Below are 9168 nucleotides of genomic sequence, written 5' to 3' on the forward strand. Positions count from 1 at the left end.
GGGACCAAATTGATGCAGGACAACAGGAGGTGATGGATGTAGGACGACTGATGTGACGGAAAAAGGACGATGGGGGTGCTAGATATTGGGCTAGTTTAGGGTGGGAATGGATAAAACAGACCACAAATCACACTGTCGGTTTCGAAGACTTAAATCTGATGAGATAGTAGTGGTGCAGCCCCTTTCCTCGTTGAGGGCGGGAGTACTGTCTTCAACCACTGCGATGATGCTAAGCACCAAAACCAATACAATCGAATTCACGTCCGCTGGAAATCTCAAGAAATACCTAATCCACTAGTCATTGAAAATTCCAGAAAATCCGAAGAAATCCGACGGCGGTGGAAGAACTTCTCGAGGAACACTGGACGAAGAACACGGGACACAAAAGAGTTTAGGGGTACCTCTACACCAAGGGTGCGTCACAAGGATGCGGGGAATTCTGGTCGTGTCGCTGACGAGCGTGGGACGTGATCTGGACGCGGGTGGCAATCAGGGGAGCGAGGATGACCAAGGGGCGGGCAATTCCTGGCACTAGGCTCTCGGGCGAGTGGGAAGCACGAGCGCTTCGGCGGCCGGGCCCTGGACGGCCAAGGTGTTTCGTCAGCCAGATTGCTTTGATAGCCTAGCGCTGGGCGGCCGGGCGCTGGGCGCTTGGCAGCCTAGGCACTGGGCGGCCCTGGCGATGGGCGACCAGGCACTGGGCGACCGTGCGTTGGGCGGCCTGGTCGCCTTGGTGGCCTGGACGCTAGGTGGCCAGGCGCTGGGCGGTCAGCGCTAGGCGGCGTGGGCACTGGGCGGCCTTGGCGGGGGCGGCCAGACGCTGGTCGGTCGGTGCTAGGCGCTGGGCGGCCCGGGCGCTGGGCGGCCCTGGCATGGGCGGCTGGGCGCTGGATGGCCCGATCGCTCAGGCGGTCCGGACGCTGGGACGGCCAGGCGCTGGGCAGCCGGCGCTAGGTGCTCGGCGGCCTGGGCGCTGGGCGGCCTTGGTGAGGGCGGCCTGGCGCTTGGGCGGTCGTGCACTGGGGGGGGGGGGCCCTAGTCGCTTTGGCGGCCTGAGCGCTGGGTGACCCTAGCGAAGGGCGACCTAGCGTTGGGGTGGCCTGGCGCTGGCGGCCAGGCGCTGGGCGACAAGGCACGAGCGGGCACAGAGAAGGAGCGGCAGTCGTTGGCGCGAGGCGACGGTGATGGTGGCGGTGGCGACGATTCGACGAGGAAAGGGTTAGGGCAAATCCTCCAAGAAGAAAACTCAATTCTTGAAAATAAACTTGCCAAATGTTTCTTTCAACATTGGCCTACATATAGGCCTTGGAGGAAAGAGAAAATACGAGAAATGACATAAAATAAAAGTGGATGATGTGTAGTCGTGTCACGCCAAAGGGCAGTTCTGGATCTGTCGTTGACGACGTGTCATGATGCGTGACGGCTCGGGAGGCGGTGGTTGCACATCCAATGATGGTGCGTTCGTCGTCGATGCGCTGATTTGGTCGTCAACCTGGCAGTTCTTCAGTTGATGTTGATGACAAGTTTGGATGCGAGGCGTGGCTGATGACGTTGGCGGCGCGTCCGAGGTTGCTGCGTTGACGTTGTCGCCACTAGCCTTCCCCTATTTATACTAAGTGGGTAATTTTTCATAAAACCCCCAAAACATAAGTATATCTTTCGACGTCCAAATTACTATTTGTGTGTGACCCTATAGGCCCATGTATCAGTTTAGTTAATGATTTTAGAAGCCCAATAACCTTTATTGACCTTCCAAATTAATTAATTATATATTCATATAGATTAATTAACATTGGATCGATTTAACCCAATTGATAGGTTGAGTATCCAACATGTGGGTGCCAAGCTACACCTCGTGCTCTAGAAGATACAAAGGAGTGTGTATCGGCTCACTCATGGAACATTTTCATTATAGACTATCGTGTACATATGATCCCTCATCCACTTAATGCTCCTTGGATGACTTAGGGTATGGTCAATTGTCGAACCCTAATTGGTCATCAGAGTTAGTACTAATACATTTGGAGATCATTGTAGAGCTTTTCTTCGATATTTCATTGTCTTGGCTAAGGACTTCATCGCAACGTCTTCCTTGAGTTGTCACCTCTTATACTTAGGATAAATGATCCCATCTTGACCACTCAATCTTCTTCGTACCTGAACTAAGACTTTAGAATCCCATGATTAGGGACACGTAGGTCATAGTCATAGTACAAGTGTCCATCCACAAGACGCCTTTGGTGTCTCAGGTCTAAGGACCACTTACACAATTGTGATGTGAATCAACTTGATTGACAGTTGAGTACAGATTAATTCAGTGAACTCTTTCCACTAAAGACCACCCACTATCTATCCTTAGTTTCTCCACACTAATGGCTACGGGAACGACCATAGTAATCATATGAGTGAGGCTAAATAGTGTTATTCTATCCTGATACTTTGATATCCTTCTCGTGTATTCTTTGAATAGGAATATTTAGAATGCATGCTTAAAGACTAGTGATCTCCATAATATGATCGCATCATAATTCACTTAGTCAGATCGTGTATTCATGGACTTCATTATAAGCATCGCACATGGACTATAATGAATATGTTGTATTATTGAACACAGAGTGCGACATGGAATGAATATGTTGCCAACCACATATATTTCAATTAAAATTTCCCCCTGGCCCTTCAATCTCCTTCTTGGGTTGTCCAACAACTGTGATTAAATTATAGCCATGGACCCCCTTTACTCACGATGCTCACTAGCCATGTTAGTTGTCCCGTCATCAACCTTTTCTCTTTTATGATTTGTTATAGAAGGGCCCCCCATCCTTGTCAACCATCATGGCCAATCAAAGGCCTGGAAATGAACAAACATGAATAATTAAAAGTCACGATAAGTATCACCATCTGATCTTGCTTAAGAAGATTTGATGATCAAGATCATATCCAAATATTTAAAGAACCCCATTATGACGTGAGCTCCAGGCAGGGCTGCCTCAAAGCCCATTCATAATGTCGTTCTATTTTTCTTCTAGCTGCATCCCATCAGGCCGTGATCAATGAACTCGGATGTCGGTACAGCCCATTGCGGAGCTGAAATAAGTAGTTGGGTATGATCCCATATTGGAAAAGTTTTAGAATACTGATGACTATATAAACCGGCTAAGGATAAAATTGTTGAATAAAAGCCAAATCCCCCCACGTGGTGGAATCCTTATCAGACTCTTTTTTTATCGTTGGGGGTAGTGACGGGTGGCGCCATTTGCCAAATGCAGGTAGGCTTGAGCACCCTGCTTTCGCCCACCTATGACTGGCTTGGGCATTGGTGCATCCTGGCTCAGCAGTAGCTGCCACGTAAAACCACTTTTTTCTTATATATATGTTTCTCTCTCTCTCTCTCTCTCTCTCTCTCTCTCTTTATTTCTTTCTTCAACTTTGAGTTCCTCCGTACAAAAGCAAAGATTTACATACTAGAAGGAGCATTAATCTCATTGAAATTAACAATGTTTTAAACAAACTTTTTCTAATAAATACTTAGACTTTGCTAAAAATTTGGTAAAGTTTAGGTCTTTAAAAAAACTTTCATACCAGACTGGGATTGTTGAACCCTACATGTTTGCACGTAGTCAATAAAATTAAATTTACTTTAATGTAATATATTTTAGGCCAGTGTCACATTTTAATCAATATTCATGCGCAAACAATCATGCATTAGATTTCAAAGTAAATTTATAAAGTGTTTTTTTCTACAATTTATAAAGAGTTTTTAATGGCTAAAGTAAATTTATAAAGTAAATTTATAAAGTGTTTTATAAATTTATAAAGTATATTTAATGGCTTGAAAATTTTTAAAGTAAATTTATAAAGTGTTTTATAAATTTATAAAGTATATTTAATGGCTTGAAAATTTTTAATGGCTAGTAGTTTATGTAGTATACAAGATGTTTCTTTGTCATGATTTGTAGGAGATATAACATTCAAGTTTGGATTGAAGAAAACCCTTGGTGGTTAGACTTGGGAATGGATGTGCAAAAAAAAAGTGGATAGAAATTTAGTTTATCTTTACTAGATTGAACACGAATTTGGAAAAACTGTGAATACAATTTTGGTTCAGCTTTGCTGGGTTTGATAAGTAAATAAAATTTGTTTATCTAGGATCTATCATGATACTCTTTCATGATTTTTAGGAGATATAACGTTCAAGTTTGGATTCAAGAAAACCCTTGGTGGTTAGGCTTGGACACATATTTGGAAAAAGAATAAGTAGAAATTTGGTCCATATTTAAGGGGTTTGATATTTAACGGCTAGTAATTAATGTGGAATCTATCATGATACTCTGTCATGATTTGTAGGAGATATGACATTAAAGTTTATATTCAATAAAACCCTTTCTTGTTAGGCTCGTACCCTGATTTGAATAAAAAACTGGATATGTATTGGTTTTTCTTTCATGGGTTTGATGTCTAATGGCTAGAAGTTTGGCTCGGATGTATCATAGTAATTTGTCATGATTTTTAGGAGATATAACATTAAGGTTTTTTAGGATTCAAGAAAATCCTTGGTGGTAAGGCTTGGGCACATATTTGCAAAAAAAGTGGATAGAAATTTGGTTCATCTTTGATGGGTTTGATATTTATTGACTAGTAGTTAATATGGGATCTATCATGATACTTGATAACACCCTAAACAGTCTTTATTTCATGCTTTTAGCACAATTTTATGCATTTAAAGAGCTTAAAATGGGGTTATAATCTATTTACATAAAAATACTGTTTTCAAGTGATTTCTGATTTTTCCCTAATTTTTTGTTAATTCAATGAATTTTAAGGGATTTATTTGATCTTGAAATAATTATTTTTGAATGAAAATGGCAAGTTTAATATTTAATTTCAAGATTTATTAGTACGGGGATGAATCAGTGAATTTTCTAGGATTTTTAGGATTTTCTAGGATTTTTCTGAGATTTATTTGAGGAACAAAAACATTTTTTTAAGAAAAAAAAGATATATTTATAAGGAAAAAATGAGTATTAAGATTATTTTTTATCTTTGAAGGGCTTTCATAAATTTTCATTGCAATGATGCCCTCAAAAACAGCTCTCGGTCATGGTTGCAGGCGTAAAGATATTATTTAAATTATTCTAGGGTTTTATTGCAATTATATAATATTTGTTTTAATATTTTTAGGAAAAAAACAGAGGAGAGAGAATGCGCAAGGGGTATGTACACAATTATTTTTGGACGGCGTCGAGCGGCAATTTTACATTTTAAAAAGGATTGATGTGTAAAATGATAGGGCGAACATCGTTGGCGACGACGTGGCCTCATCACAGCCGTGGGATGAGAATCCGACGGCGGGTAGTGATAGCGGCCACTGGGCGGTAAGTTTACCGCCCGTGCGGCGCATACAAAGCGCATGCACGGCGGTGACGTGGCGAGCTGCGAGTGGATATCGTAGTGAACAAACACACCTTAGGTGCTTGGCGAAATTAACGGCGCTGATTTTTCTCACCTTTTCTCTTTATTTTTTTATTTTTTCCAGGGGGTACGTGGCACAACGAGAATGCACCCACCTAAAGAAGTTGAAAGTCGCCGCCAATGAGAGGACGACACCTCAGCGAGCGGTTAAAAGAAAAAAATATAAATAAATGATTTAAATCCAATGGCTAATATTGGTTTAAATTCATTTATTCATAACTTTTGATCCAGAAGTTTGATTGAGATGATTTTTTTATGGATTTGCTTGTCCGGATCATTGAGATCAAGCCTACATTGATAGATAAAAATTAATTACTAATTAGGGGTAAAATGGTAATTTTCACCATTTTACCTCGGTATAAAAGCTGAATTTCGAGAGGAGGGGGTCATTCTTGATGGTGCTCTATCACAGCTGCAAGACAGAGAGGAGCTCCAGATTGGATCAACCTATTTGGTACTTTTTTCTTCTTTGTATTTGAACTTTTGGTGTATTTTGGATGTTGTTAGTTGAATTTCTTAATCTTTCTTCTTGATCCCTGTATGAACTTCTAAAACGCTTGGCTTGAGTGGAATGTACAAGCCCTGAATAGGATTTAGAGGAGAAATTGAGAGATTTCCTAGCTATTCCAAGTGCATATAAAAGAAAACTATAAAAAAAACTTATAAAAAGGGTCAACTTTCTAGGATATTAAATTTTCCATTTCATTATCCAATAGAGTAGTTATTACTGAATTGTCAAACCTAAAGAACCAACCAAAACACGTCTGAATTTTCTCCTTAATCTCTCTTATTTAATTCTTTGATCCTTTCAATTGGATCAATTAATTCAACTTAGAGCCCCTTATTTCATCTATTCCTCTCATCTCTTCTACCCCCCTTTCCAAATTTCTCATCTAATTAGGGTGATTTAATCTCTGTTGAAGATTAAATTAACCCCAATTAGGTTCAAAATATTCAAGAATAACATCAATTGGATTCCTTATTAGCTTCCCTTGGACAACACTCTTACTTATCACTACAGATCTTAAGTAGAGTTTTATAAATTGTATTGTATAAGCTAAAATTGACAACGACAAGGGTTTAAAATTGCATAAAATTTACCCCTATTTTTGGCTTATCAATACTCTCTCATGATTTGTAGGACATATAGCATTCAAGTTTGGATTCAAGAAAACCCTTGGTGGTAAGGCTTGGACACAGATTTGAAAAAAAATATGGATGTATATTTGGTTCATCTTTGAAGGGTTTTAGATTTAATGGCTAGTAGTTAATATGAGATCTATCATGATACTCTGTCATGATTTTTAGGAGGTATAACATTAAGTTTGAATTCAATAAAAATCTTGCTTGTTAGGCTTGGACACTTATTTACATAAAAAATAGATATATATTTGGTTTTTTAATGGGTTTGATATTTAATGGCTAGTAGTTAACCTCGGATCAATCATGTTACTCTGCCATAATTTTTGGGAGAGATAACCTTTAAGTTTATGCTCAAGAAACCCTTGGTTGTTAGGCTTGGGCACGGATTTGCAAAAAAAGTGGATAGACATTTGGTTCATCTTTGATGGGTTTGATAAATAATTAAAATTAGTTTATCTTGGATCCATCATGTTTCTATCTCATGAATTTGAGTAAATATACCATTCACATTTGAGTAAATATACCGTTGGTGGTTATGCTTGGGCACGGATTTGCACAAAAAAAAAGTGGATAGAAATTTGGTTTATCTTTACTGGGTTTGATAATTAGCTAAAACTAGTTTATCTAGCATCTATCATGTTACTTCTCTCCTGATTTTTAGGAGATATAACATCCAAATTTGGATTCAAGAAAACCCTTGGTGGTTAGGCTTGTGCACGGATTTGCAAAAAAAATGGATAGAAATTTGGGCAATCTTTGATGGGTTTGATATTTAATGACTAGTAGTTAATATGGGATCTATCATGATACTCTGTCATGATTTGTAGGAGGTATAAAGTTAAAGTTTGAATTCAATAAAAAACCTTGCTTCTTAGTCTTGGACATTATTTGCATGAAAAAATGTATATAGATTTGGTTTTTGTTTCATGGGTTTGATATTTAATGGCTAGTAGTTAATCTTGGATCTATCATGTTATTCTGTCATGATTTTTAGGAGATATAGCATTCAAGTTTGGATTCAAGAAAACCGATGATTGTTAGGCTTGAGCAGGGATTTGCAAAAAAATGATATAAATTTGGTTCATCTTTGATGGGTTTGATATCTAATAAAATTAGTTCATCTAGGATCTATCATGTCACTTGATAACACCCAAAATTTGGTATTAAATTCAAGCATTGCGTACAAATTTATGCATTTAAAGAGTTAAAAAAAGGTTTTTATACTATGTTACATGATCATTAATTTTTCCAAGTGAATTATGATTTTTCCTTAATTTTTTGTTAATTTATGAATTTTATGGAATTTTTTAAAGCTTGGAATAATTATATTTAAATGAATGTGGCAGGTTTAAAAATTAATTTTAATGTTAATTAATGTGGGGACGAATTAATGAAATTTCTAGATTTTATGCAATTTTATTGTGTTTTTTGGGAATTTATTCAAGGAAGAAATAAAAATTAATTTTTGGGAATTTTCTAGAAAAGGATATATTTATACAAAAAATACAAGTTTTAAAGTTCGAGGGGTTTTTGCATTACAATTATGCCCTTAAAACAGCTCTCGATCACCCATTGCAGGCATAAAGATCTAATTAAATTATTTGCAGGTTTTTTATGAAATTAATCAGGATTTTTTAATGGTCTTTTCAGGAAAATATGGAGGGGAGAAAAAGCGGATGGGCATATGAATATGTTTTGGGCGGCATCAAATTTTGCGTGTTAATATTTTCAGGGGCTTAAGGAAAAAAACTCAAAATATGCATTTTGGATGGCCATGCAGCCGTCGGATGAGAATCCGTCGGCATTTTGAGGAATCATCTTTGGGCGGCGCATACAAAGTGTGTTCACGTGCAATGGCATCGTCACCTCTGATTGGGCATCACTAGGAACAACTCACAAGTAAGTGTGTTTTAGATGTATTGCGATTATTTTTCGATCCTTTTTTCTTTATTTTGATTTCAGGACAGGGGGTACGTGGCGCGCCAAGAATGAACGTGCGAAAATATCTTCAAAATGCGATGGCCAATAGGAGATGGACACATGATTGTGTGTTTCAATCTCAGAGTGAGAAATAAAAGGGTGGAACAAATTCCCCAAAAATTACTTGTGATGTATTGCTTTAAAGAAAAATTGTGAATCGATTAATCGCTTCCACATTCATGGAAAACCATATTTTTTATGATTGAACCAAGGCACAAAATCCAACATTTTCTTCTTCTTCTCAACATCGTTAATTTAGATCTATTCATATTCATCCATACAACAACATTTCATCCACAGCGTACCCCCTTCATTATCTTCTTTCCATCTTCCGCCCTATTCTAGAAATAACATTTATGTACATTAATTACTACATACATCCACGTGCTTCCTTATCATCCTTCTCATCCTATCACATTTCATCATTTTATCCCTCATCTCTCTATGATCTCCAATTAATCCATCCTTCCACATTTCACATTTAACCTCTATTTATGAACTTCTCATCTCACTATGTTTCATTAAATATCCATTATCATTCCCTAAACACTATTTCTAATTCCTAAGATATAA

Source organism: Wolffia australiana, chromosome 17, assembly GCF_029677425.1.
Source record: "Wolffia australiana isolate 7733 chromosome 17, ASM2967742v1".
Lineage (NCBI taxonomy): Eukaryota > Viridiplantae > Streptophyta > Magnoliopsida > Alismatales > Araceae > Wolffia > Wolffia australiana.